Genomic DNA, 25,400 nt, shown 5'->3' on the forward strand with positions numbered 1-25,400 from the left:
ATATGATTGTCAGTGTGAGATGTCCGGAAGTTGTCATATTATGTGGCTAATAGAAGACGCATGGGATGTTAAATTAGAGTCCTCCTCTGGGAAGCAGAATGGTTGTACATCTCTTCAGTTTTTCCATGCCTGTTCAGTTAGCATTAGGTGTTATATTGCTGTGGACTGGTACAGTTGATCGGTAGGATCTGCAGGTGTTCTAGCCTGTGAGTGTAAGAGGTCAAGTAGTATACTGGAGTTGTTTTGCAGCCTATTTAAACTCTGATCTGCTGCACAACTGGTGAGATTTCCTAATATTAATGATTGCCAAATGGGTTCTATATGAATTGCTATCACTGTATCATACACAGGCTAGACATATGTGAGCTCATAATAACTTAACTGGACATAGTCACTTGTGTGCTAGGGTTCGGCTGTTTCATATCTGTGTACTGTAGATGGTCCTTCAAGGTGCAAATATTATTCCGGGTTTATACCCAGGGCTGGTGAGATGATGTGATCTTGGAAATAGCCATTTTTCTTCTATTCTGAAGTATAATTGCTCCAGAATGCTTCGAGGTTTGGCTTGTACTGAGTTCCAGAGCTTGGCGGCTTGACCTGAGAAAGTGGTGCTACTATGATTTCTTAAACTATGGTGATGTGATGGCCTGTGATGCAAGGCAACTGTGAGTAGTTGGCCTGCTATATGATGTCTCCAATTCTTGGGGCACCTTGTATCAGTCCAAACAATCTCTTATGGTGATGGTTGTAAGTCAACCTTATATACAAGCAATCCTAAGGGTAGCATGGACTAAGCAGCCATAAAGGCTTAACTCAAGAGGGCATGTGAAGCCAGCTGTTTTACCAATCACAATCCTGTAATATCAAATGAAAGAACACCACACAAGTTATATATTATAAAAATATATGTATTTATTCTCAGAATAATCCTCTATACTCTTTATGAGTCTAGAAGCACAAGCGTTTAAACAAAAGCACAGTAAAACATATGAAAGTTGCACAATTATGGATGAGGCCCAGGGGCCACTCAAACCATATACTAAAATAGTGGTATAAGTATCACTACTCGAACAGTGGTAAATCTTGAGGCCTTGGGAACCGCTGGGGCTATTTGGGACCAGCAGTGGTGAAGTCGGGAAAAGCCTGCGGGACTCGGGTGCAGCGCTTAAAGCACACGCATGCACCAATGCAAAGTCAATGGTGCGTAAAAGTTACAAAGTTACTGTTAAAGGAGTCTTCCGACTGGACTAGAATCACCAAACTTAAGACTTAGACACTAGAGGTGTATACCAATGCAGGAGCACCGGCGTTCACGAGTTACCTCACCCACAGGAAGCGGGTGCATAGGTGCCAAAGTGTGTCGGGTTTCGTCACGCAGTCTGATGGTGCCTGGAGATGAAGATGCTGCAGGCGTCCAGATGAGAAGTGTCCGGTTGGATCCAAGGGTGGATCGAAGATGTAGAGTACCTGAAAGCAGAGGGGACAGAGTCATGGTCACTCAGCAGTGACCAGGGTGAAACCAGGAAGTAACCAGGCAATGTCGGGCGCAATCAGGTGGTTGTCGTGAAGCTTGTCTCCGCTGCCACGTGGACTCTGGGCCACCGAGGATGTCCAGGAGTGGATCACGAGCTGCCCACAAAGGTTCTCGCTGTCGGCGGTGTCGGCTTCCGGATTAGAGCTAACAAACCTTGGCAAGCGCAAACCACGCAGGATTCAAAGATCGCTTCTTACTCGGGCCAGCAAGGTCAGAGCGGGTGCTCCTTTTCAGGGGAGCGAGGGCCAGTCTAGAGAAACTGGACTGGCAGAGCAAATTCAAAGGTTTGCCGGTACTGGGGCCACTAGCCAACGGGCAAGCAACCGGACCAACGCATCGAGCAGCAAAATGCAGAAGGGCCCCACGCAGCACTCGGAGAGTGTGGAGAAGGTAGCTTTTGTGCAAAAGCTGCTTGGGGCTGGGGCTTCTCAAACCCCAATGCACAGCATCAAGGAAGCCTCGGGAGCTGCACAGTCAGCACTTTGTGGTTTTTCCAAGATGGCCGGCCCCATGCTTCAGGTCACCTTCACGGGTCTCAGATTCGCTGGGACTGTGGATCGGGCTGTTAGAAAGCGGGAAAGCTGAGTCTTGTTGATCTTTGTTGCTCGAGTTCTAGCGGGAACTGCAACAAAGCAAACGGTGAGGCACTGGATGGTCCCTGTTTGCACGGGGTGGTCACTCCTTGACCACAAGGGAGATTCTTCAGTCTTCCACGTTGAGTGGAATGTCGAAGGGTCCAGAGTTCTGTATCAAAATTTCAGTCAGGATAATCTGATGTGCGCTGGCACTGCTCCCACCTTTATTCCAAAGTAGTGCGCTGGATTACCTGCTAGGTCCCTCCTATGGGTGGGACCAGGGAAGGGGGTGGTTACACCCCTTTCCCTTTGTCCAGTTTCGCGCCAGGACTGGGGTTGGTGAGCCCTAGAACCGGTTTGACTGGATTATGCAAGGGGAAGCCTTGTGCTCCCCATGCAGTGTCTAGTTTCTTTCAGCCCTCCCTGCCCCAATCCACTATCTCCTGTCTGGGGAGGTGTAGCACCTCCCTGCGACAGGAAACCCTTTGTCCAGGCCTCCTCTGCCAAGTTTCGGTCAGCAGCAGGAGGTCAGACTTGTGTCTGTGGCAGCAGCATCCATTTTGTGATGCTGAGGCTCTGGTTAGGATTAACCGTGTTTCAGTAAAGTAACATGTCTTCTCCCTCTAGAAGGGTGGAATGCTACCCCCGTCGCCAGGACTGGCGAGGGGGTAGTATTCCAAATCGTATGACACCTTACACGACATGTTTTGAAGAAAGCCAAACCAAAGTAACATAACCGCGAGGATTATAATGCACTTAAGAGTATATGGTATGGCAATATCCAGGAACAGCTAAGGGAGTTGGTCCCGACAGCTGCAGACAGGCTCAGCTCATGCTAGAGCACCGTCTCACATAAAACCAAGCACTCTGCATCCAGGATTGTTAAGGCCTGCCATAGGAGTGACTTATAGATATATATGTGTCCAGTTGTAGGTTTAGATATAGGTATATTATATCTAAGCAAGGGGTGATTACACCACCTTGCCCCAGCTGAGTGATCAGCCAGTTGTGTCAATTTAAGTACCAGCCAGGGGTGGCAAAAGATATGCTGCAGCCCCTGGTAGGCCTTGGATGCGCCTATGCCCTTGGCACCTATAGTGCACTGTATAGGGGCTGACAAGGTGTCCAGTACCAAATTGGTTATGTGCCTATAGTACATGTCTGTGAATTTAGAGAGAGAACAGCAGGCTGTGGGTCTGATTAGCAGGCCCACAGCCACATTAAGTCGAAAACCAGTGAAGCAAAAAGCAAAATTGGGGGTGACCATAGGAAAGCAGACCCTACTCTCCTACAGCAACCTTGGGCAGAGTGTTCTATTTTGTATTACTTACATTTACCTTGTTGGTTAGGTACTTTTCCTTGGGAGGCTCTGTGGACTTTCAGGGTCCCATGAACAGGGTCAGTGGGCTCAATGAAGGAATAGGGTCCTGCGTGATCCTGGGTGGCAGTGGAGAAGGATTCTTACAACGCGTTTTTGGATTTGTTGTATTTTGTGTATTTTGAAACTGGGGACATCAAGATATAGGCTTTTAGCATGGTCAAGCCTGGAGATTACAAGTGGCAGAATAGCTGTAGTTTTTGTTGGTATGCAAGGTATAGGAAGATGTGTTCCAGTGTTTTTAATGTGTAATAGTTGCACTTTGTGACCGGGTTGACATTTGGTATCAAAATAGGTCTGAAATGATGGTTACGTCTGGGTTTCTTACCCCTCTTGATGTCATGAAAAGGCTAGTGTTTCTGCCATTGCTCACAGGTCATGACTCTGTCTTTTCCGTACTAAGCTTTAGGTGAATACTGACCATTTCATTCATTTTTGGCCCAAAGGCAATTTTGATCTGTGGAGGTCTTCCGGGCCATTCATTTTTAGAATAATTTGCATATCATCTGTATAATTGTAACAGGTCAGTTTGAATGATCTAATCAGGTCCAGTAAGGGGGTTGGGTAGATGTAGAATGCCTATGATTGTGGGTCAGGTTTTTAATAAATATTAAAGAAAAGTTACTTAAAAAAGTTAAATTTCCTCTGCCTCATGTTTCTGAAAGCTAATTTGCATTGGCTCTCAAATTTCTCCAAGTTAAGGATTTGCATTTGAATAGATGTGAAAAGGGTATGAAATGGCTGACCTGAATGTAAGAGATTACTCCCCTGAACCTCACAGAATATGCAGGTTAACATCCATTTTGGCATTATTGTGCCCAGTCAATTCCTGCTTGGTGGAGATGTGTGGCTCAATGGTTAGAGCTATTTTAGGCCTGGTTGAGAACCAGGACACCAACACGCACTACTGAGTGTGATTTGAACGTTAATACATTTATTTGAAGTTTCATCAACAAGTCAACTTAAATCAACATAACATTATATCCATGTCACATTTTTTTGAAGCATGTATTAATTGATCAACATATACAGAATTGTAATTAATTCAGTGTTATATATCACAATAACAGTTATATTTGAAAATCCACCCAATGCATTTCGAGGCTTGAGCCTCTTCGTCAGGGGTCTGTGTATACAAAAGAGAAGAAAGAGAAAAGAAAAAGGAATCATATTACTGATGATGCACTGACATCGGTGCGGATAAGTGTTTTCATTATCTAAGTTTCTTACCGCAAACTAGGTGGAAGAGTATTGTGTTTTACATTTCTGAATGAGGGTAAGGTCTCATCTGTGGATAATGGAAAAACTCCATATTAGTATAGTGGATATGTGTGAACAGAATTGTGCGTTCTAGAGCACTGAGTGAGAGTTACCTGTATACTTGGGTTGTGAGGGGCTGTCAAAACAATAGAATAATGAGAGACAATGTTAGAGCTTGAAGATTCTAGGCTGAATTTAGCAACTACGTAAAATCAGGATATCATAGAATATTGAATGTGTCAACAACCTCACCTGATATATGTTGACTTTAAATCAGGGAGCCTATGTAAGAAAAAGCAAGACTATGATCAAAATGTTGGCGCTTATATGAAAGTGACAGAGAACAGTTGCTTTTATACGATGTCGAAGTTTACCTGCGAATCTTAATGGTAACGCGTCGGATTCAGCAAGTGCTCCGAATGGTTAAGAAACCTGCCGGAAAAAATAATATACCTTGTAACGCTGGCCAGCGTAAATAGGAATGGAGTCGCGTTATGAGAACCAAGCTTTACATGGAGTTCCGAAAGTTACCTTACCGGAAAGCGGTGATCGGGGATCTCGTCTCCACGTCTTGACTGGCGTGCATACGATAGCAGCTAGTCCTTCTTTTAATGGGCAGTCAAGACTCCCGTGTGAAAAGCGATGACGGGTTAAACTACAAAATAACACGCTGCGGATAGTGGGCTTGTGAGGTTCAAAGTTAATGGGCAGTCAAACTCCCGTGTAGAAATCGATAACGGACTGAATTACAAGATAACGCGCTGTATGTAGTCGGTTACTGAAGTTGAAAGTGCCGCCATTTATAAAGTGAATGGAGATACAGTACCTCGCTGTAAGTGAGTCAGTGTACTATAGCAAATGACATCTATGATTTATTATTTAGAGATAAACTAGTGCTCAGACGGTAACGTGTTACTCAATATGAGATGTGTCTTGAGATAAACAATCTGCCGTGATATTCAAGGCATTTTTATGAAATGACCACGCTGTAGGTATGGTGTTCTAAAATCACTTAGTGAACTATATTGCTCATCGCTCTATTAGGAGATAGGTTTAAAGATTAAAACCCTATGCGAGTTAAGCGATAGTGGCGTGAGCTGTGTAAATTACTAAGCAAGAGAAAAAAGAAGAAAGGAGAATAGGAAAAAAGTAAGATCTTGAAAGTGCAAGCTTGTCGATTCTTACAATATAGGCATGCCTAAAACGTATGCATGTTAATTGACCATGATTCCGGGCTGGTAAACAAAGCTGAAATGCATTTAGTATCTTCTACCTATTTACATTCTAGAACCTGAAAATCATTCTTAGTAATCAATTGTCCCTCTGTATTGATTGAAGAAGGTGACGTGGTGGTAGTATGATGAGAACTGCAGTGTATGGCAACTGGTTTGTGTGATTTAAAAATAAGATGTTGTTAAAAGGATATCCTGTAGTGTTTGGTCGATTAGTGATCTGGAGTGCTGCTTAGAAATGTAGAAGTTTGCGGTAGTTTTGTTCTTAGATATTTATAAACTGAATGATTTTCAGGTTCTAGAATGTAAATAGGTAGAAGATACTAAATGCATTTCAGCTTTGTTTACCAGCCCGGAATCATGGTCAATTAACATGCATACGTTTTAGGCATGCCTATATTGTAAGAATCGACAAGCTTGCACTTTCAAGATCTTACTTTTTTCCTATTCTCCTTTCTTCTTTTTTCTCTTGCTTAGTAATTTACACAGCTCACGCCACTATCGCTTAACTCGCATAGGGTTTTAATCTTTAAACCTATCTCCTAATAGAGCGATGAGCAATATAGTTCACTAAGTGATTTTAGAACACCATACCTACAGCGCGGTCATTTCATAAAAATGCCTTGAATATCACGGCAGATTGTTTATCTCAAGACACATCTCATATTGAGTAACACGTTACCGTCTGAGCACTAGTTTATCTCTAAATAATAAATCATAGATGTCATTTGCTATAGTACACTGACTCACTTACAGCGAGGTACTGTATCTCCATTCACTTTATAAATGGCGGCACTTTCAACTTCAGTAACCGACTACATACAGCGCGTTATCTTGTAATTCAGTCCGTTATCGATTTCTACACGGGAGTTTGACTGCCCATTAACTTTGAACCTCACAAGCCCACTATCCGCAGCGTGTTATTTTGTAGTTTAACCCGTCATCGCTTTTCACACGGGAGTCTTGACTGCCCATTAAAAGAAGGACTAGCTGCTATCGTATGCACGCCAGTCAAGACGTGGAGACGAGATCCCCGATCACCGCTTTCCGGTAAGGTAACTTTCGGAACTCCATGTAAAGCTTGGTTCTCATAACGCGACTCCATTCCTATTTACGCTGGCCAGCGTTACAAGGTATATTATTTTTTCCGGCAGGTTTCTTAACCATTCGGAGCACTTGCTGAATCCGACGCGTTACCATTAAGATTCGCAGGTAAACTTCGACATCGTATAAAAGCAACTGTTCTCTGTCACTTTCATATAAGCGCCAACATTTTGATCATAGTCTTGCTTTTTCTTACATAGGCTCCCTGATTTAAAGTCAACATATATCAGGTGAGGTTGTTGACACATTCAATATTCTATGATATCCTGATTTTACGTAGTTGCTAAATTCAGCCTAGAATCTTCAAGCTCTAACATTGTCTCTCATTATTCTATTGTTTTGACAGCCCCTCACAACCCAAGTATACAGGTAACTCTCACTCAGTGCTCTAGAACGCACAATTCTGTTCACACATATCCACTATACTAATATGGAGTTTTTCCATTATCCACAGATGAGACCTTACCCTCATTCAGAAATGTAAAACACAATACTCTTCCACCTAGTTTGCGGTAAGAAACTTAGATAATGAAAACACTTATCCGCACCGATGTCAGTGCATCATCAGTAATATGATTCCTTTTTCTTTTCTCTTTCTTCTCTTTTGTATACACAGACCCCTGACGAAGAGGCTCAAGCCTCGAAATGCATTGGGTGGATTTTCAAATATAACTGTTATTGTGATATATAACACTGAATTAATTACAATTCTGTATATGTTGATCAATTAATACATGCTTCAAAAAAATGTGACATGGATATAATGTTATGTTGATTTAAGTTGACTTGTTGATGAAACTTCAAATAAATGTATTAACGTTCAAATCACACTCAGTAGTGCGTGTTGGTGTCCTGGTTCTCAACCAGGCCTAAAATACCTCATATGTCATAGTCTGCAGGCTATATACCAACACAGCACACATACCGATCTAACGCTTCTAAATTGATTTAATAGAGTGCAGTCGCCCTTCCAAATTCATTTCAATGGTTAGAGCGGCAGACCCTGATGCAGAGGTCTGGCCCGGGATCAGGGTTCAATTCCCCGCCTCGGCAGATCTTGGGCTCAAAATTCCACGGACCTGATAATTCTCGCCTCGGTGCCTATTTCAACCATGGAGTCCCACTCTGGGCAATAGCTTGCTTAATCTCCACAACGGCCCCCACAACGCTAAGGATGCCTGGCCTCCACCTTGGGGGTGCCCAGGAGTGGACACCTCACAGGGAAAGCCAGGATGGGTTCCACAGCAGTATTCGTACAAGCGCCTTGAGACCCTTGCGGGTGAGTAGTGCGCTATACAAGTATCAATTTACAATTTTTTACATTTACATGTCTGCTTGATTTACATATAACACAGGGGACTCACTTGAAAGAATGGGAGCAGGATAGCAAGACACTTTGTGTGTCTAATTGCTGATGAAACTGCTTTGCCCCACCAGTGTTCTGTATGTGGGTTTATTGTTGGTACAGAGGCTGCCCCAAACTAAATATTAGTGTTAGATTTTGGGGACACTAGGATTGCCATAGTACATTCCCCACACATACGTCCACCTTCAGAATCCAGGTTTAGAGTGGCTGAAGACATTTGTCGTCTTGAAAATGCCCAAAGTGGGAAGTGTTGGCCCCAGGAACTTTTACCCCATTGGTTAGGGCGCACCCAGGAGTAATTTCCAACCACTAGCTCATGCTAGACATATATGTGCCACCTCCAGGCACCCATTTCCCAAAACATTCCTGTGCCTGAGAAAAAACAAAAGAGGACTGGACTTGCTGTCTGTGACCTGAGGGGGCAATGAAGGACTGGACATGCTTCATATTAAACCCTGGACAAAGAAATGGACTCCAGGGTTCAAATGACGGACCTTCTGTTCAAGCTACCAGTTGCCTTTTATGAAACTGCCCTGGTGACGAATGGCAACTGGACCTGGACTGAACCTTGCTTGTGGCCTCTGCCTAACACCCTGCCTAACACCCTGTGAGTTTGTAATTGTCTCCCAGAGGGCTTGAGGAAGCTTTAGAAGCACACTCCTGTGGGACATAAACGTTTTAAGTCAGAAGGTAACATTTTTGACCAAGACCAACCTGGTTCATGTAACCGACCAGCACTCCATCGCGTCCTGCCTCAAACTGAATGTAGATCCTGGTCTACTGCTGCCATAGACATTGGAACTTTATGCCTCTTGGTGCCATTCCTACTTAAAACTTTCAAAATTCATATCTCACATTTTCTTGAGATATTGTAATTTATGTGTCATTTGGGTATTAAATGTTTGTCTATTTTTCTAATTTAGTTTGGGATTTTTATTGTTTTAAGTTTTGTCTTTATTACTGTTTTCGTACTGCCTAAATGGTTTACACATTGCCCTAAATTCAGCCCTCAGCTCTGTGCCATGTCTGCCAAGGGGTTAAGCACAGGTTAATTTAGTCACTTTAAGGGTTCACTCTGACAAATGGTGTGATCATCCCTTGAAGTGGGCAGTCCCACACCTCAATTTATAATATATTTTCTTACATTACTCTTTGAGTATCTTCAATCATTTATTTTATTCTAGTCTTTGGTGTTTACAAAGCAGCATGAAGGCTAACATGCATTATATCTTCATTGCTATTAACCTCAGCAGCATCTGCGTATTTAATAGAATCATATTTTCCTTCCCACAGCAAGGGTAGTCTAATTTTTTGCCCAATTTTTAGTTCAATACTTTGAATTTTATTCTCGTTTCACCCAACTGACTCGGATTTTTGCACATTTTTTTGTAACCCTGCTATTTGATATTGAGAACATTGTTTCACACCTTTCTTGGGTTTATCACCCAAATGTTCAATCCACACTTTTCATTTTATTCAGTTCTTTCACACCGCTCTGCATTATTCCTAAGTAGTTTCACCTCACTCTGTATTTTCAGTCATCCTTGTCATACCGCCTTTCCCTTTTTCATCTATCCACATCTTGCGTTTGCACCTATTCATTCCAACCCTTCTTTTAATTTTTCGCCTATTTGTTTTTCCTCTCTCTTTGGATATTTCATAATTTTTTTTTTCATCAAGCTCTATGAATTTTAATAATGTATACTTTAAGCCAATCACTGTATTTTCCTTACCATAGCATTTTCTCGGGTTTTGTATTATTGTTAATCTCAGGGATCTCCCGATAAATTTCCATTCTCCTTCGGTTTAGTGAGAGTATAGAGTGGGATATGGTTGCAAACCTGTTCCAGTCACTGTTTTTATGTCAGACTTAGTTTTCCTACTCATCCTAGGGTATCATCTCATTGTTGTCCTGATGGGACGCGTGCAGCGGTTCCCAAATATACCCAGTGGGGCTTGTGGAGCATCAACCTGTGGGTGGTGTGGTGGTACTGTTGGCTATTTACTCTCCTTCTGCTGGGCCACTGCAGATACTTCATCTAAAGGACAGTGCAAGATTTCTGTTGCATGAATTATATCTTGTTTGGAAAGTGTCAAAGGTCAAACAAAGCACATGTGTACATTCACTCCGTGCCATCAGGCTCAGAAAACCATCATAAGAAAGAAATATACTCTAGCTTCTTACTTCATTTGATGCCAAAGCTCTGAGCTATGAAAGGATTTTTACTTTCTCAAGCTCAGTATGTGTGTACTCAGAAGGGAAGCAAGAAGTGGGTGCCTTTACTTGTACTAATTACAAAAGAGAACGAAGCATACCGTACACACTGAATTGCTTTTCATAGTAAGTACTATTTTATTAGGAATTGTGTGCTATTCAGATTAAACAACAATCTCATTACATGTGTTGTTAAGATTCATCTGCATTTAATTTCGTTTCTGACTGAATTATCAAGAAGTCAAGAAAAGGCCCCAAATATGCGTTCCTTCTTTACAAAATGACAACAAAAACTCCTCACAAGTGTTCTGTGCACTCTCCTATGTTATGTTGTGATACACCAATCTACGGTTAGAGTCCTCCCCTCTAGACTTCCTGCCTTCCTATTTACAGCCATTATCCTCTTCTTTGTTTGTCCTTAATGAATTATTTCCCCACTCATCAACATACTTTGTCTTTCCCATATGTTAGTTGTGTTTTTCAAATGTTTCACTTTCCTCCATCTCCATTAATTTCTTCTTTTTCGTCTTCTTCTGCTTTTCTATTTCTCTTCAGCACACCGTGCTACTCTTATTCATCAGGGCACTCTACCTTACCCACTTCTGATCTCTAAATTAGAGTGACCAGGCGTCGCCGTTTTGCCAGGACGGTCCCAGTTTTTAACCAGCTGTCCCAGGAAATTTCAAGAAATGTAGCTCATGTCCCCGGATTTTAAAGAGGGTCGACTGAAAACGGAGGGAGGTGTTTTTTTTGTTTTACAAAGCAGGGATAGTTAGGAGTTGTTTAAACAAAGCAATTTAACTAACAGGCAAGCTAAAATGGCATTTTATTTATGTGCTTACTGCCTTTACTGTGATTCTCTGCGGAGGAGCACTCTCATCGCTTGAAGTAAAATTGGAGTCCTATTTTTGTGAAATGTCCCGGTTTTTGGCTTTAAAATTCTGGTCACCCTACTCTAAATGTATGCCGTTTTTGTTTTCGTCAACTGCTCAGGTCATCGTAAGGTCAAAAGTCACGGCTCGCAGCGGTAACACTGTGGGGTTGGAGTGGGGCTGGGTGGAGGTAGTTAAGTCCGACGGAAGATATTTATTTATGTTTACCTTTGCCGTCATATGTCGGATTCCACTACCCCCCACCCAGTCCCGCCCTCGCCTCCCCACAGCATTACCTCTGCCAGCCCCACTGAAGATGAAACTGTTCTTTGTCCTTCTCAGGTCTTTATGTACGCCGGGGCTCACAGGTGCTGAGCACCAGCTGTTTTTTTAAAGGGGGCCTCGAAACGGGTCTCTATTGGGTTCTGCTTTGTGCCCCTGGCACAGGCGGTCCATTTTTTCCCGACTGCATAGTTAGCAGACACATAGGTGTGTGCGTGTACACACTGCTCATTTGTCACTAATGGAGAAGTTACGGCATGACGTCATGCCAGATGAGCGTTGCAGGGGAAATTCTTTAAAGAGAGTCATTTTCTCTCTGGATTTCCCTTCTCTTTTTGAAACTCAGGAGCAGTAACATTGTTGTGGTGTCATCAGGGTTGTAAGTGAAAGCTTGTTCAATATTATATACAAGCCATAGTTGCTGCTTATTTATCTTATGCAACCAACAACCATTGGTAAAGCCAATAGTCCTGACTTGTTGTAGGTATGATGTTACTTGTATCATATATATGGATGTACTGACAGAAACAGCAAAATACAAGTCGGGCAGCACACTATGCTTAGCACAGATTTTTAGCTTACGTGTTTAAAGCCATGCCCTTAATTACATTGGCTATGCCCATTTATGAGACCCCCCTTTTTTATCCCACTTAAAGCCCTGGTCCTTCTGTTCCTATTTTCGCTGCCTAGACTTTCTTTATATCTACTTATAATACTTATAATATAGTAGTCCATTGTCTATAGTGCCTATATTCCCTGAAGCTGCATCACAGTGTTTGTGGGAGAAAAACACAGCAACACAGCCTAGTGCTAGCTAAGTACAGCCAGGCTAGGTAATACAGCTGATAGGATGACAGCAACATGCAACTGTTCGTTCATTTCACTGGACTTTTATGTTACCTATGAATTCTCTGTGATTTTCAGAACACGTGAAGCTAAATCTGTGCTCTTTCTGGTGTAGATTTGTGTTTTTTAAAGTTATTTGGGTATGGGGACTCGATAATTAGTAGTAAGAAACTATAGACAGTCCTGCCAAGTATCACGCATCCGACGTGACACTAACGCATTTCAGTGTGGTGATCCGCATCCACGCACTGAAACGCATTGACACGCATAATGCACATGAGAGCTGTGACAGAAAGCGCGTTGTAAACAGTGAGTTGCAGGTGGTAGCGTGCATTAGTGCTTGCAGGGGCTGCTCTCCTGTAGGCTTGGGATCCCTCCTCGCAACGCTGGCTCGGGCTCCAGGCTACGAGAGTGACAGCCAGTGCCGCTACAATGTATCTTTGTTATATTTCTGCGTGACTCTGCGTCACTAGACAGCCTGAGTAGCGCCATAGCCCGGCCCAGCGTTTAGTGTAGCGTGTCACAGGAGGACGTACGTCACATCCTACTTCCTGCCAGAAAGTGCAGCCGGGAGTTATTCAATGTTGCGAGGCCTCCCTTTGCTACAGACTGTCCCTTTCCGGTTGAAAGCGTGTTTGGTTATTCTTGTTGGTGATCGTTTCTCGGCCTCTTTCGCTGCAATGACTGACCGCTATACCATCCACAGCCAGCTAGAGCATCTGCAGTCCAAGTACATTGGCACTGGCCACGCCGACACCACCAAGTGGGAGTGGCTGGTGAACCAGCAACGGGACTCGTTCTGCTCCTACATGGGTCACTTCGACTTGCTCAATTACTTCGCTGTGGCCGAGAATGAGAGCAAAGCTCGCGTACGTTTCAACTTTATAGAGTAGATGCTCCAACCCTGCGGGCAGCCCACTGACAAACCCGAGGAGGCCTAGAGTCTCCGGAGCGGTGGGAGCAGTGTGGACCTGTGCGACGTCACTCGTGGTGGTGGAGAGCTGGAGCAAGCCGTAGGATTTTTTATGTGCTTTGGGATGCGAGGATTGGGAGCAATGAGGGCTTTGACTGCTGCTTCCAAAACTGCACCTACCAAGAGAGCCTTTACTGTGTCCTCAATGGATTCTGGTGAACCGACCATCTGGAAAAAAGCACCCATGCCACCCCAACCGACCATAAAGATCCTCATGGTGCCTGTCCTCCTTTGAACATTATCAACGCGTTGAGCATGTCCGCCCATATCACCGAAAAGTTTACTCATTGGAGAATGATTGTGTTCATCTGGCTTTTACCCCCAACTCACTTTTTTTATTATTATTTTTAAATAAACAAATTTATCCTGTAAAAACACTGTCCCATCTGCCTAGTGTTACTAACTTGTTTGTGGGCGATAGGGGGACATCATGGTGCTGCTAGGCCCCGCAGCACGCTGCTGTAAGCACCTACTGAGCTGCCCTGCCCAGCCGGGTAGCCCGCGATGTGGGGGATGCAGGTTCTGAGGCTAAATGGTCACGCCGCCCGCCAGCAGCTGAGAGCTCAGGCCGGCCAACACGAGTGCAGTCAGGCCTGTCGTCACCCGGTGCAGAGTCACGGCGCTGCCTTAGCCTGGGAAGAGAAGAGTGCGAAGGCGAACTGTCAACTGTAAGTGAACTCACCATAACAGTCGCTTACACTATCAAAATAATGTTATTTTAGGAGTGCAACGTATTTCTTTTAATACTGCTGTAGCAAGCGCCGGTCCATTCATTATGGCTTCCATGAGGCCGAATAACTTGGGACAGGCACAGCAGCAGTCGTGCGCCGCGGCTTCCTAGGACAGGCACCAGCAGCATTCAGTGGTGCACAGCCAGGAGTGGGGAGCAACGTAGGGCCTAATTGCAGGGGTTATTCCCAGCCAGGTGCAAAGAGGAGTTCTGGCTCGGGGATGATCATCGCAGGCAAATTTAATTTTGGTGCTTCCGTGGGAGAGATGAAGAGAAGGTCTACGAGTCTAGCCAGTGGTTAGTGCAAGGTGGCAAGGCAAGTTCAAAAAGAGCCCCACAAACTGTGTCGGATGCTGAGCTTTGGAATTATTACTGCTAGTCCTTGTCTCCTAAAATGTCTTTTTTAAATAATACAACCTCATAGGTAGGCTATGTGTACCTCAGTCAGCCTCTTTATTTATGTTTTATTTTATTTATGGTACTTATAAAGCGCTCTGCAACCCTACGGGCATCCTGGCGCTGTGAAAGTATAACTGGAACGATGTGCATCATGGGTGGGATGGATGATCATTTGATTCTGGGGCAGTTAGACTTTAGGGAAGAGCCATGTTTTTACCTTTTTTCGAAATGCCATCAGTTCGTCTGTTTTCCTGATAGAAATAGGGAGGCTATTCCAGAGATGGGCTGCCGCTATACTAAAGGCTCTGCCACCATGAGGGGCTTTCCTGATCCTGGGTATACTGATGAGGCTAGTGAAGGAGGATCGGAGGGTCCGAGTGGGTTCATACCATTTGAATTTATTTTGTAGTGGTATGGGGCCCATCCCATGCACTGCCTTAAAGACAGTGCATAGGGATTTAAAGAGGATCCTCTGATGTACGGGCAGCCAGTGTAGTTCAGCCAGTGCAAGAGTGGTGGAGGATCTTCGTCCTCAGGAAAGTGCCATTTTGGCTGCTGCCTGGATGCTCTGCAGTCTGGAGATCAAGTAAGCAGGAGATTCCAGTAGTAGAGCGTTACAATAGTCCTGGCGGCTGAGAATGGTGCTCCTGACTATGGTGGCTCTAGCCTGTGCTGGTAGAAGGGGCAGCAGCTTTCGAAGGCCTCGCATTAAGGCGAAGCAGCTGCTCACCTGCTTATTGACATTAGTCTCCAGACTCAGGCTGTCATTAAAGCTGACCCCTAGATTCCTCACTGATTTTACTGGGGTTAGTGGCTCACCTGGCTTCAAAGGCCAAAAATCGGCGGGCAAGCTTCTAGTGATTCTGCCTACTTTGCAGAGCATTATCTCGGATTTATCACTATTAAACTGTAGTGAGTTCTTATTTAACCAAGACACCATTTCCATCATGCAGGTATGGAAGGACTCAAGTGGATCTACATGAGCACCATCAAGAGAAATCATCAGCTGCGTGTCATCCGCATAGTTGATCACGCTAATGCCGTGAGCCTTGATGATGCCCATCAGGGGTTGCATGTACAGGTTAAAAAGTATCGGGCTGATGGCGGACCCCTGTGGGACCCCATGTGGGACTGAAGCAAACTCAGACTGGTATGGAGGGAGTGCTACTGCCTGCCATCTGTCCGTCAGATAAGAGCGGAACCAATGGAGCGCAACTCCCCCTACTCCAAGACTTTTCAGTCTTGTCAGCAGAATGTCGTGACTCACCGTATCGAATGCGGCGGACAGGTCCAGCAAAATTAAGATTGCTGTTTCTCCCCTGTCCGCCCTCATTCGCAGGTTGTCCAGGACCATCAGCAGAGCTGACTCGGTTCCATGGGCTGGTCTGAAACCGAATTGCTCCTCTTCAAGGATGTTGTTAGTTTCCAGGAAGAGGGACAATGATCTGCTGACCAGCCGTTCCATGATCTTAATTGGATACGGTAGGAGCGATATAGGTCGATAGTTTTTATGGCAATTGGGGTCCAAATTTGATTTCTTCAGTAGGGGGGTGACAACTGCCAATTTCCAATCTTTTGGTACAATACCTGTGTCGAGGGATTGATTACACAGCTGACGAAGTACAAGCCCTCAATGATCTTGGTAATTTTTTCCTGGAAAAAGGAGGCCAAACCGTCGCATAGTTCCTGTGAGGGCTTGATTTTGCTATTAGCACATTCAGGATGGGACCGCTCTTTTACTATCCTAAAAATGTCGCGGGACTTGTTGGCGCTTTTTAAGATTAAGTCTGCATAATAATTTGCTTTGGCTGTGGTAATCTCTTTCTTGTACTGAATAATTGTCTGCCTCCAGAGTAGTCTGTCCTGCTCTAAATAGTTTCTCCTCCAGTGCCTCTCTGCTTTTTTACAGAGGTTTTTCAGCTCTTTCAATGTTTCCGTGTACCAGGGCGCGGAAGGGTTACCTCTTTTTCTGATTACTTTCAGTGGTGCAATATGATCAAGTTTTCTGGTTACCTCATTGCATAGTAGGCGATAGTTCGTGGTGATATCGTTCTCTGGGTTAAACAAGTTCCCCACTTGAAAGAGGTCAGACTTCTCTTCCTCTTTTTTTTTTTAGTAGACCCTTCCAGTCACGGCTAGCGATGGTCCTGGTCTGCGTGTTTGTCAGTCCTATATTAACCAAAGTGTGGATATTGAATATTAGGAGATGGTGGTCTGACCATCCTACTGGTTGTATTGTTCCCATGGTTATGAGATCTTCTGCAGCGAATATTAGATCCAGAATGTTTCCTTCCCTATGTGTGGAGGTGGCTATCCATTGTTTTAACCCTAAATTGGTACAGGATTGTGTAATGTTATGAAAGGCCGTGTCTAGTTGGCCGTTGGTCCACAAGTTGAAATCTCCCAGTACCAATAGTCTGCTATGTGAGATTGCCAGGTTGCTAATGACGGCGATCAGTTCCTGCTGTTGCATGGCGTTGATGTGCTCCGGTGGCCTGTAGCAGATTAGGCCCGTAAGGCAATGGCCTGAGTCATGCCTGATCGATATCCCGAGAACTTCAGCACATGAGATCGTATCAATGTCCAACATTACAATATTCAAATCTTCCCTAAAAATGATTCCTGTTCCCCCCCCTCGTCCCACGGTCCTGGGTTTATGGACAATCTTATACCCTACTGGGCATGCCGACCCCAGCTCTGACTCTAGTCCGGCCGCCGTCCATGTTTCAGTTAGAAACAGAATATCCAGGTTACTGGATTCAATCAGTAGCTGTATCTCGGTGGCATGTTTTGGGAGAGATCTAACATTTAGCAACCCACTTATTAACTCTCCCTTAGGTGTATGTCTTTGTTCTACATACAATGTCTTGTTTAGTGGGATATGCCTGTTGCCTGAGGTCAGATCAGATTTCGATAGTAGTTTGAGTGGGAGGGAGTTGATATGTGGCAAGCAGATTAGGCAGTCAGGGCAGGGATTCATATCCGTGGATGTTGTATTAGGGGCTAGTCGAGGGCAGGTTGCTTTGCCGGCCAGTGGATCCAGCATTATCAGGGCTTCCCTGCTATATGTGTGGGTCTCAATATCCGGCGTAAGTCGGGCAGGGAGGGAGACCCTGGGCCCGGTCTCGGCGCGGACGAGTGCAGACGAGCTTGCGCAAACGTCACGCCCGCTGCGCTCGTCCGCTGCGCTTCCGGTAAATACACATCCTTTATGGGAGTGGAATAGATGAAAAAAGGGGCGTGGCCGGTACAAGTGAGCGTGTCTTGTGATTCCGGCAAGTGGCGTCCGGCCTGAAGAAACACCCGCCCGCAGCAGCAATCGATCCGCTTTGCGGGGATGTTTGTGCCTGAGAGATTTAAGTGCCCAGGGTAGCGGTAAGTCTTAGATTCTTAAAAAACACAGTATTACAGATTAAAATCACCAATTGTCACTACTCCCGGCTGTGCCTCTTCTCCTGAGGCGTGTCCTAACCCCCTCCCAATCATGCCTCATTGTACTGTAATGTTATGTGCTCAGAATAGCCATGCTACTTAATCTCTTAGCCACAGGATAATGATAGCTGGTGGAGCCGTTCTGTAATCAGCAAATTGATTTTTATTAAATTGCTCAACTTTGAAAAAAATTACACTTTACGGCCAAATTGTGACCCCTACCTGTGTGTGTGCCCTTCCATTTCAGGTGCTTTCTGGCAATTTTAACATCTTCTTAGAGTTTATTGTTGCTCTAAAGTGTTTCATTTCCTAATATTTATATGTTTTATCGTTTCCATCGTTTCCATCGCTTGATTTTGTTCTGGAAAAAGTGGCACTCATAGTTGTTGGAATGTCACTCATAATTACACTGACATTATAAAAATGTCACACATAGCAATCTGAAATCTTGGCAGCTATGTATAGAGGATTTTAGTATAAATTTTAGATAGTAGTCCTTTATTTGGAAAATGATTTTCTATGCAAATTCTCCACACCGTCTACAAAAATGGAGACTAATGGTGCACTATCGTCCATTTATTGCGGCTCATTGAAGTGTAATTTTTTCAAATGCTGTAAAGTGTGGCAATGGCACTACACACTTTTTCAATAGCAAGAGTTACGATTTTGTCATATGACCCTCATTTTCCTGGCACTTTTCTGACCACATCCTGACATGTTTCTGCAACCACAATTGCATTTTGTATTGTACTGTAGTATTTAAATAGCGCGTCATACCTGCAAACAGGCCCTGAAGCACCTTAGCAGAGGCAAAGCATGCTGCAACTTCAGAGTGTGCGTGGTTAAAAGAGCGTTGAATTGCAGTGCGGCTTTGCTGGGACACTTTCTGGTGTTTTGCATGATTGGCCAGAGTGGTGCTCTCATCTTTACTTAGTTTTCTGCACTTAAGCATGTGGAGAGAGGAGGAGTAATTGGGTGGCAGCACGTTACATGAATATACTGCTGCCCTTGATTGAATCGGTGCCTATAGACTCCCTCTAGGGAAGACAGATGAGCAGCCCAGGGCATGCACTTAGTAGGAGGCAGTCATGGCAGGTGATATATGGAGTGTACAGGATCTGCAGGTGAGTGACCCACTGGCATGGGGCGGAAACAGGCAGCCATGATAAACTATTCAGTCATGTTCCAGAGAAACACAGCCAAAGTTATAGGTCTTTGAGGACTCCCCTAGAGCGACAGAGGCACAATGCACAGTCAAGCATTTATTACAGGCAGCGAGGGTACATAATTTAACAGTCCTAAAAGTACAAGTTTCCCCAAGTGAAATGCAGTGACGGTGACATCTAGTACAGACTCTGTTAAGACTCGACAGGGCACGACCATTGGTGTACACTGGCTGCTTCTCCCTTAAAATAGCTATGCCCAGAAAACTACAGAGGAACATCGTTTAAATAGTACATATTGATAGTGGTTAAAATGTATTTTTTATTGATTCAACATTTTCAGAGATAGTGATATAGCATTTTCATTTCAAATACGAGCCAGGCACACATATATTAAATGGTCAGCCAGCGGTCATGCAATCACATACGAAACAAGCATTGGCAAAGCCAATAGGTCTCGCCTATGCGAGAGATACTGGCTTTGGCAATGTGTTTCAGCCATGTTGTACACTAGTGTGGCTGCTGTTCAGCATGACTATAAGTGAGTGGGGTGGTGTGGGTCAGAAAGGGTTGGGGTAGATTGGAGTGTGGTAGAGTGGGGTTTGTAGATTGGGGTACATTGGGGTGGGTAGATTGAGTCAGATTGTGGCAGGGTAGGGTCGAGTAGATTGGGGTGGGGGAGATTGGGGCAGATTGGAGGTGTTTAGATTGGGGCAAGTTGGGGTAGATTGGGGTGGGATAGATTGAGGTGAGTAAGTAGGAGTGGGGTATATTGGAGTGGGGTACATTGAGGTAGATTAGAGTTGGGCAGATTGGGTAGTCTGAAGTATTTGGAGTGGGGTAGTTTGGAGTAGATTGGAGTGGTTAGATTGGGGTAAATTGGGGTAGGATAGATTGGGCTAGGTTGGAGTGGGGTACATTGTTGTGGAGTAGAATGGAGTGGAGTAGAGTGTGGCAGATTGGGGTAGATTGGAGTCTGGTAGATTGGTGAGAGGTAGATTGTGGTAGACTGGAGTGCGGTACATTACAGAGGACTAGATTCGGGTAGGTTGGGAGAGATGGATTGAGGTGGGGTGGATTGGGGTAGATTGGAGTCAGGTAGAATGCGTTGCATTGGAGTAGGGTCTGTGGAGTTGGGTAGATTGGGGTAAATTGGAGTGGGATAGATTGGTATGGGGTAGATTAGGTAGACTGGAGTGGGGTAGATTTGAGTGGGGTAGTTTGAGATAGGGTGGTAGTGGTAGATTAGGGTGGTGCAGATTGCAGCACAGTAAATTTGGGAAGATTGGGGTAAACTGGAGTGAGATACATTGGGGTAGATTGAGTGGGGTCGATTGTCATGGAGTAGATTGGAGTGGGGTAAAGTGTAGTAGATTGGGATGGATTGGAGTGTGATGGATCGGAGTTGATTGGAGTGGGGTAGATTGTGGTAGATTGGCATGTCAATTGGAGTGGGATAGATTGTGGCAATTTGGAGTGTAGTAGATTGGGTGTTCTATATTGGAGTGGAGTACATTGGGGTAGGTTGGTGGGTTAGATTGGAGTGGTGTAGATTGGGCTAGATTGAAGTTGGGTTGATTTGGGTAGATTGAAGGGTGTAGATTGGAATAGGGTAGACTGGATAGATTGGAGTGGGGTATATTGAGGTACGGTGGGGTGGTAGCGGGGGCGAACTGGAACCACAAACCAGCCTTGGCAATTACATCAGACCGGCTCCCCCCAAGGTCAAGCGGGGTTAGGTGGTCTAGTGAAAATCAGGGCTGCTGTGCTTTTGGTACTGGGGGCTGATTTTGCAGTAACAAAAATGGCCTCCACCGGTCCAAAACCAGCGCCACCCTTTCAGCCCACTGGGAATGTACCCAGTGCCCACTGCTCTACCCTATTCCAGCGGACCATATGCCGGCAGACCCCACAATCGGAATGAATACGATGTACAACGCCTAGATTAACCGCACCCCGCCGTCTTGATCACGAGCGGCTTTGCAGACTCCCCACGGAACACTCAATGGGCGAATTTTAAAGATTGACCAAACCCCGGCGCCCAGATAACGAGCAGTATTGCAGACCCCCGCAGAACACCCTACGAATGTAATCTACAGACGGTCAGCATAATCAGAAACAGCAAGACCGTCACTTACAAGACCCCCGGTCGACAACACACGTAATCTAAAGGTCCCTGATGTTATTCACTTCACCCATTCTCCATGCTTGGAATTACCATAATTTGTGAAGCCGAGTGACCATCCACACAAGCCCAAAATAAGTGAGGCGTCCTCCGAATGCACGAAAGACCCACGCAGCCGAATAAATCAATAAGCCATCAAGGTCCATATTCAAGCACCTTGCCATTCCATCTCTTTCCTGCCACCTCTTTGTGTGAAAATCTTCCACACCCACCGCTTCAGGTCCACTTGGATACTCACATGGCTCCCTGATGAAGGCCCCCAGCCGAAACGCGCGTAGATGTCATAGATGTCATATTTAGCCATGTTTTTATATATAATGTGCTGAAACATCCATTTCTCTCCATCCTTGAGTATAAATGAACCATCTCAAGATATGTATAAAATGTATATATATGTAGATTAATCACATGTATAGGGGAGATAGGCACATGATTTTCATTCTTTATCAATTGTATACTACAAATAATTTTTTCATGTTTTTTATCATACTGCTAATTGAATAAAATAAAATTCTTATTTTTGTATCACACCTCTCCATTGGTCCTTTCAGTCAATTGTCCGCCTTGCCCCTCTTTTCAAACCAGTTCCTAATTACCTTTCTTCCACACCCAGTGCCCACTACGGCCAATCTGGCCCTTGGGGGCCGATTAGGGTGATGTAGATTGGGCAAGGTAGATTTAGGAAGATTGGGGCGAGGTATATTGGGGTGGGTCGATTAAGGCAGACTGGGGTTCAGGTATATTGGGGTAGGATGGGTGGGGCTCATTGGAGTGGAGATAGATTGTGGTACATTTTAGTGGTGTAGACTGGTAGGTTGCAGTGGGGTAAATTGTAGCAGATTAGGGTAGATTGGAATGGGGTCATTTTAGGGGAATTGGATTGGGGTAGATTGGAGTGGGGTCCATTTGGGTACATTGGAATGGGCTAGATTAGAGTGAGATAGATTTGGGTAGATTGGAGTGAGGTAGATTGGAGCGGGTCAATTGGAGTGGGTTAGAGTGGGTTAAACTTAAACTGGTGTGTGGTAGATTGGAGTGGGATAGATGAGGTAGACTGGAGAGGATTAGATTGGGTCGGGTACAATGGAGTTGGGTAGTCTTGGGTGGAATTGAGAAAGGTAGATTTGAGTGGGGTAGATTGGGGTATATTAGAGTGGGGTAGATTGAAGCAGAGTAGATTAGTGTAGGTTGGGTGGGGTAGATTCGAGTGGGATAGATTAAAATATGTTATATTGGAGTGGAGTTGATTGGGGTAGATTTGAGAGGAGTAGCTTGTGCTAGATTGCAGTAAATTAGAATGATGTCGATTTTAGTGGGGTTGATTGGGGTTAATTGGAGAGGGATAGATGGGGTAGACTAGACTGGGGTAGAGTGGGTATGGTAGATTGGAGTGGGGTAGATTGGAGTGGGGTCCATTTAGGTACATTGGAATGGGCTAGATTAGAGTGGGGTGGATGTGGTTAGATTGGAGAGGGGTATTTTTGAGCAGGTCGATTGGAGTGGGATGGAGTGGGGTAAATTGGCATGTGGTAGGTTGGAGTGGGGTAGATGGGGTAGACTGGAGAGGATTAGATTGGGTGGGGTAGAATGGAGTTAGGTAGTCTGGGATAGAATGGAGAGAGGTAGTTTTGAGTAGGATACATTGGGGTACATTGGAGTGGGGTAGATTGAAGCAGAGTAGGTTAGTGTAGGTTGGGTGGGGTAGATTTGAGTGGGATAGATTGGAAAATGTCACATTGGAGTGGGGTTGATTGTGGTAGATTGCAAAGGGGTAAATTGTGCTAGATTGGAGTCAATTAGAGTGGTGTCGATTTTAGTGGGGTAGATTAGAGGGTGGTTGATTGGGGTTAATTGGAGTGGGATAGATGGGGTAGACTAGACTAGGGTAGATTGGGTACGGTAGATTGGAGTGAGGTTGAGTAGGGTAGTTTGGAGTGGGGTGGAGTGCTATGTGATGAAGAAGGGGAGCAGTAGCACGGGGAGGAATAGGGAGAAGCATTGCCGTGAAGATGGCGGGTAGTAGTGCGATGAAGAGGGAGGGGCAGCTGTGCCACGAGGAAGTGGGAGCATTATTACTATGAAGTGCATGGTCCTCTCTATTATCAATAGCTGTGTAGGCAATTTGTTTTGTAAAATGAAAAAATACTTTTCCAGTTCAGTACACATTCATCTCATTGCAAGAAGAAGCATGACGTATGCATGCAATGGCAAACTGTAATGATGAATGTGAGAGTACCGTGTAAGCAAACAAATTGTAAACTAGCGTGAGACCTAGGCCATGAACTGTAAACAACATGTCTCGAACAGACAGTGCATGTGCTGTCTCGCTGAGACTTAAAAATGATAGTGAACAGTAATATTAGTGGGATCAAAGTGTAGTTGCTTTGTTTTTGAACGCTTGCATTGCCTGGAACATCTTTTTTGACCGCTTTCTTCTGTTTATGAGTACTCTGACCTCACTTTTGTAAGCTCTTTTGTCAAAATATGGCACCTAATTAGAATTAATAAAGAGGAGGACTCAATACGACACTAATGAGAAATGCACATTCAAGTTGTACGAAAACAGATTTAGTACATAAATCCTGTTGACGTATTTATATTCTACATAGCAATGAGCAGGAGATGTGCAACACATAAAGTTATGTGCTTGTTAGCTAAACATAGTTTGCAGGCAGCAAGCGACTCGCTTTATGCTAACATAGTCCCAGCTAGTTAATCCGTGTCTGCTTTGAAGGATGAAGTTTTAGAATACCTAATTAGGAAACAATCTATGTAACATGATGATGGCCCAGATATGTGTCATGCTGGTTATTTTAAGAGCATCAATGTTACAGATTAACCAAGCTTAACTATATGTATTGAACTATTATGAGCCACTTGGGAGGTAAAGGTCATCTCTTGGGTAATGGGGAGGTTATTTCAGAAATAGTAATAGTATAGTCGCATTCTTAGAGAGTTTAACACCAAACTGTAGAGTTGATGCCATCAGTAGATTTGGCGCCGTGCCTGCTGTGGTGTGAATAAGAGGCAGATTCTCATGTGAATGTTACTGAAGGCTAAACTCTGACCAGGCTATTGAGTGCCGGCAGGGACTTTCTGTTTTTCTGGTGTTTATTACTATCATGTTGGGCAGAGAATGGCCCATTCACAAGCAGTGGTGCTTTGCCAAACGTTTGTTCGGATACCCATAAATGTCAGGCCTATTGTTTGTGATTTAACTTTGACTTCCGGGGCACATATCTGCTTAGTGTAGCTACTTCTCTCTAAACAGTGCAGAGGTTCGCTCATTTAAAAATAAACTGAATGTTTTGGGGCTGAAACCAAGCAGATGTTGGTGGTCTCTTATGGTTAAAGGAAAATTCAAGTAGAATGTCATTTTATACTGGTGAGGAACGGTCATGTTATTTGGAATATATGGTGCTGAAGTCTGTAAATAGTATATATATATATATATATATATATATATATATATATATATATATATATATATATATATATATATATATATATATATATATATATGTAACAATTAAATAAATGAAAGCAAAATAAAATAAATGTCTTATGATTGCGTTGGGGGTGCAGATCAGTGCTGCAACTTACATTGATATGAGAGGGCTTGTCTGAGGTGATTGCTTTGAATTTCAGGTTGAGTTATTTTTCTCGGACAAATAATACACCAGAAGGTGAAATGTTTTCTGGACAAACTTGCCACTACTTACCCATCACCAACACAAATTAGTTAGTATGGTTGATTTTTTTGTGGCCTCTGTTTTCGAATACAATAAAAAACAGTGAAATCACTTTCCGGAGAAAACGCACGTTCAAAGGCGTGCACACCAGCTTCAGTGCAC

At 44.2% G+C, this 25,400-nt stretch overlaps 1 pseudogene; it reads left to right on the plus strand.

The window, feature by feature from the left end:
• The first annotated feature begins 13,303 nt into the window (after positions 1–13,303).
• Positions 13,304–13,723, plus strand: LOC147707481 (splicing factor 3B subunit 5-like; annotated as a pseudogene).
• The last annotated feature ends 11,677 nt before the right edge of the window (positions 13,724–25,400 follow it).

This window comes from Lissotriton vulgaris, chromosome 6 (genome assembly GCF_964263255.1).
Source record: "Lissotriton vulgaris chromosome 6, aLisVul1.2, whole genome shotgun sequence".
Lineage (NCBI taxonomy): Eukaryota > Metazoa > Chordata > Amphibia > Caudata > Salamandridae > Lissotriton > Lissotriton vulgaris.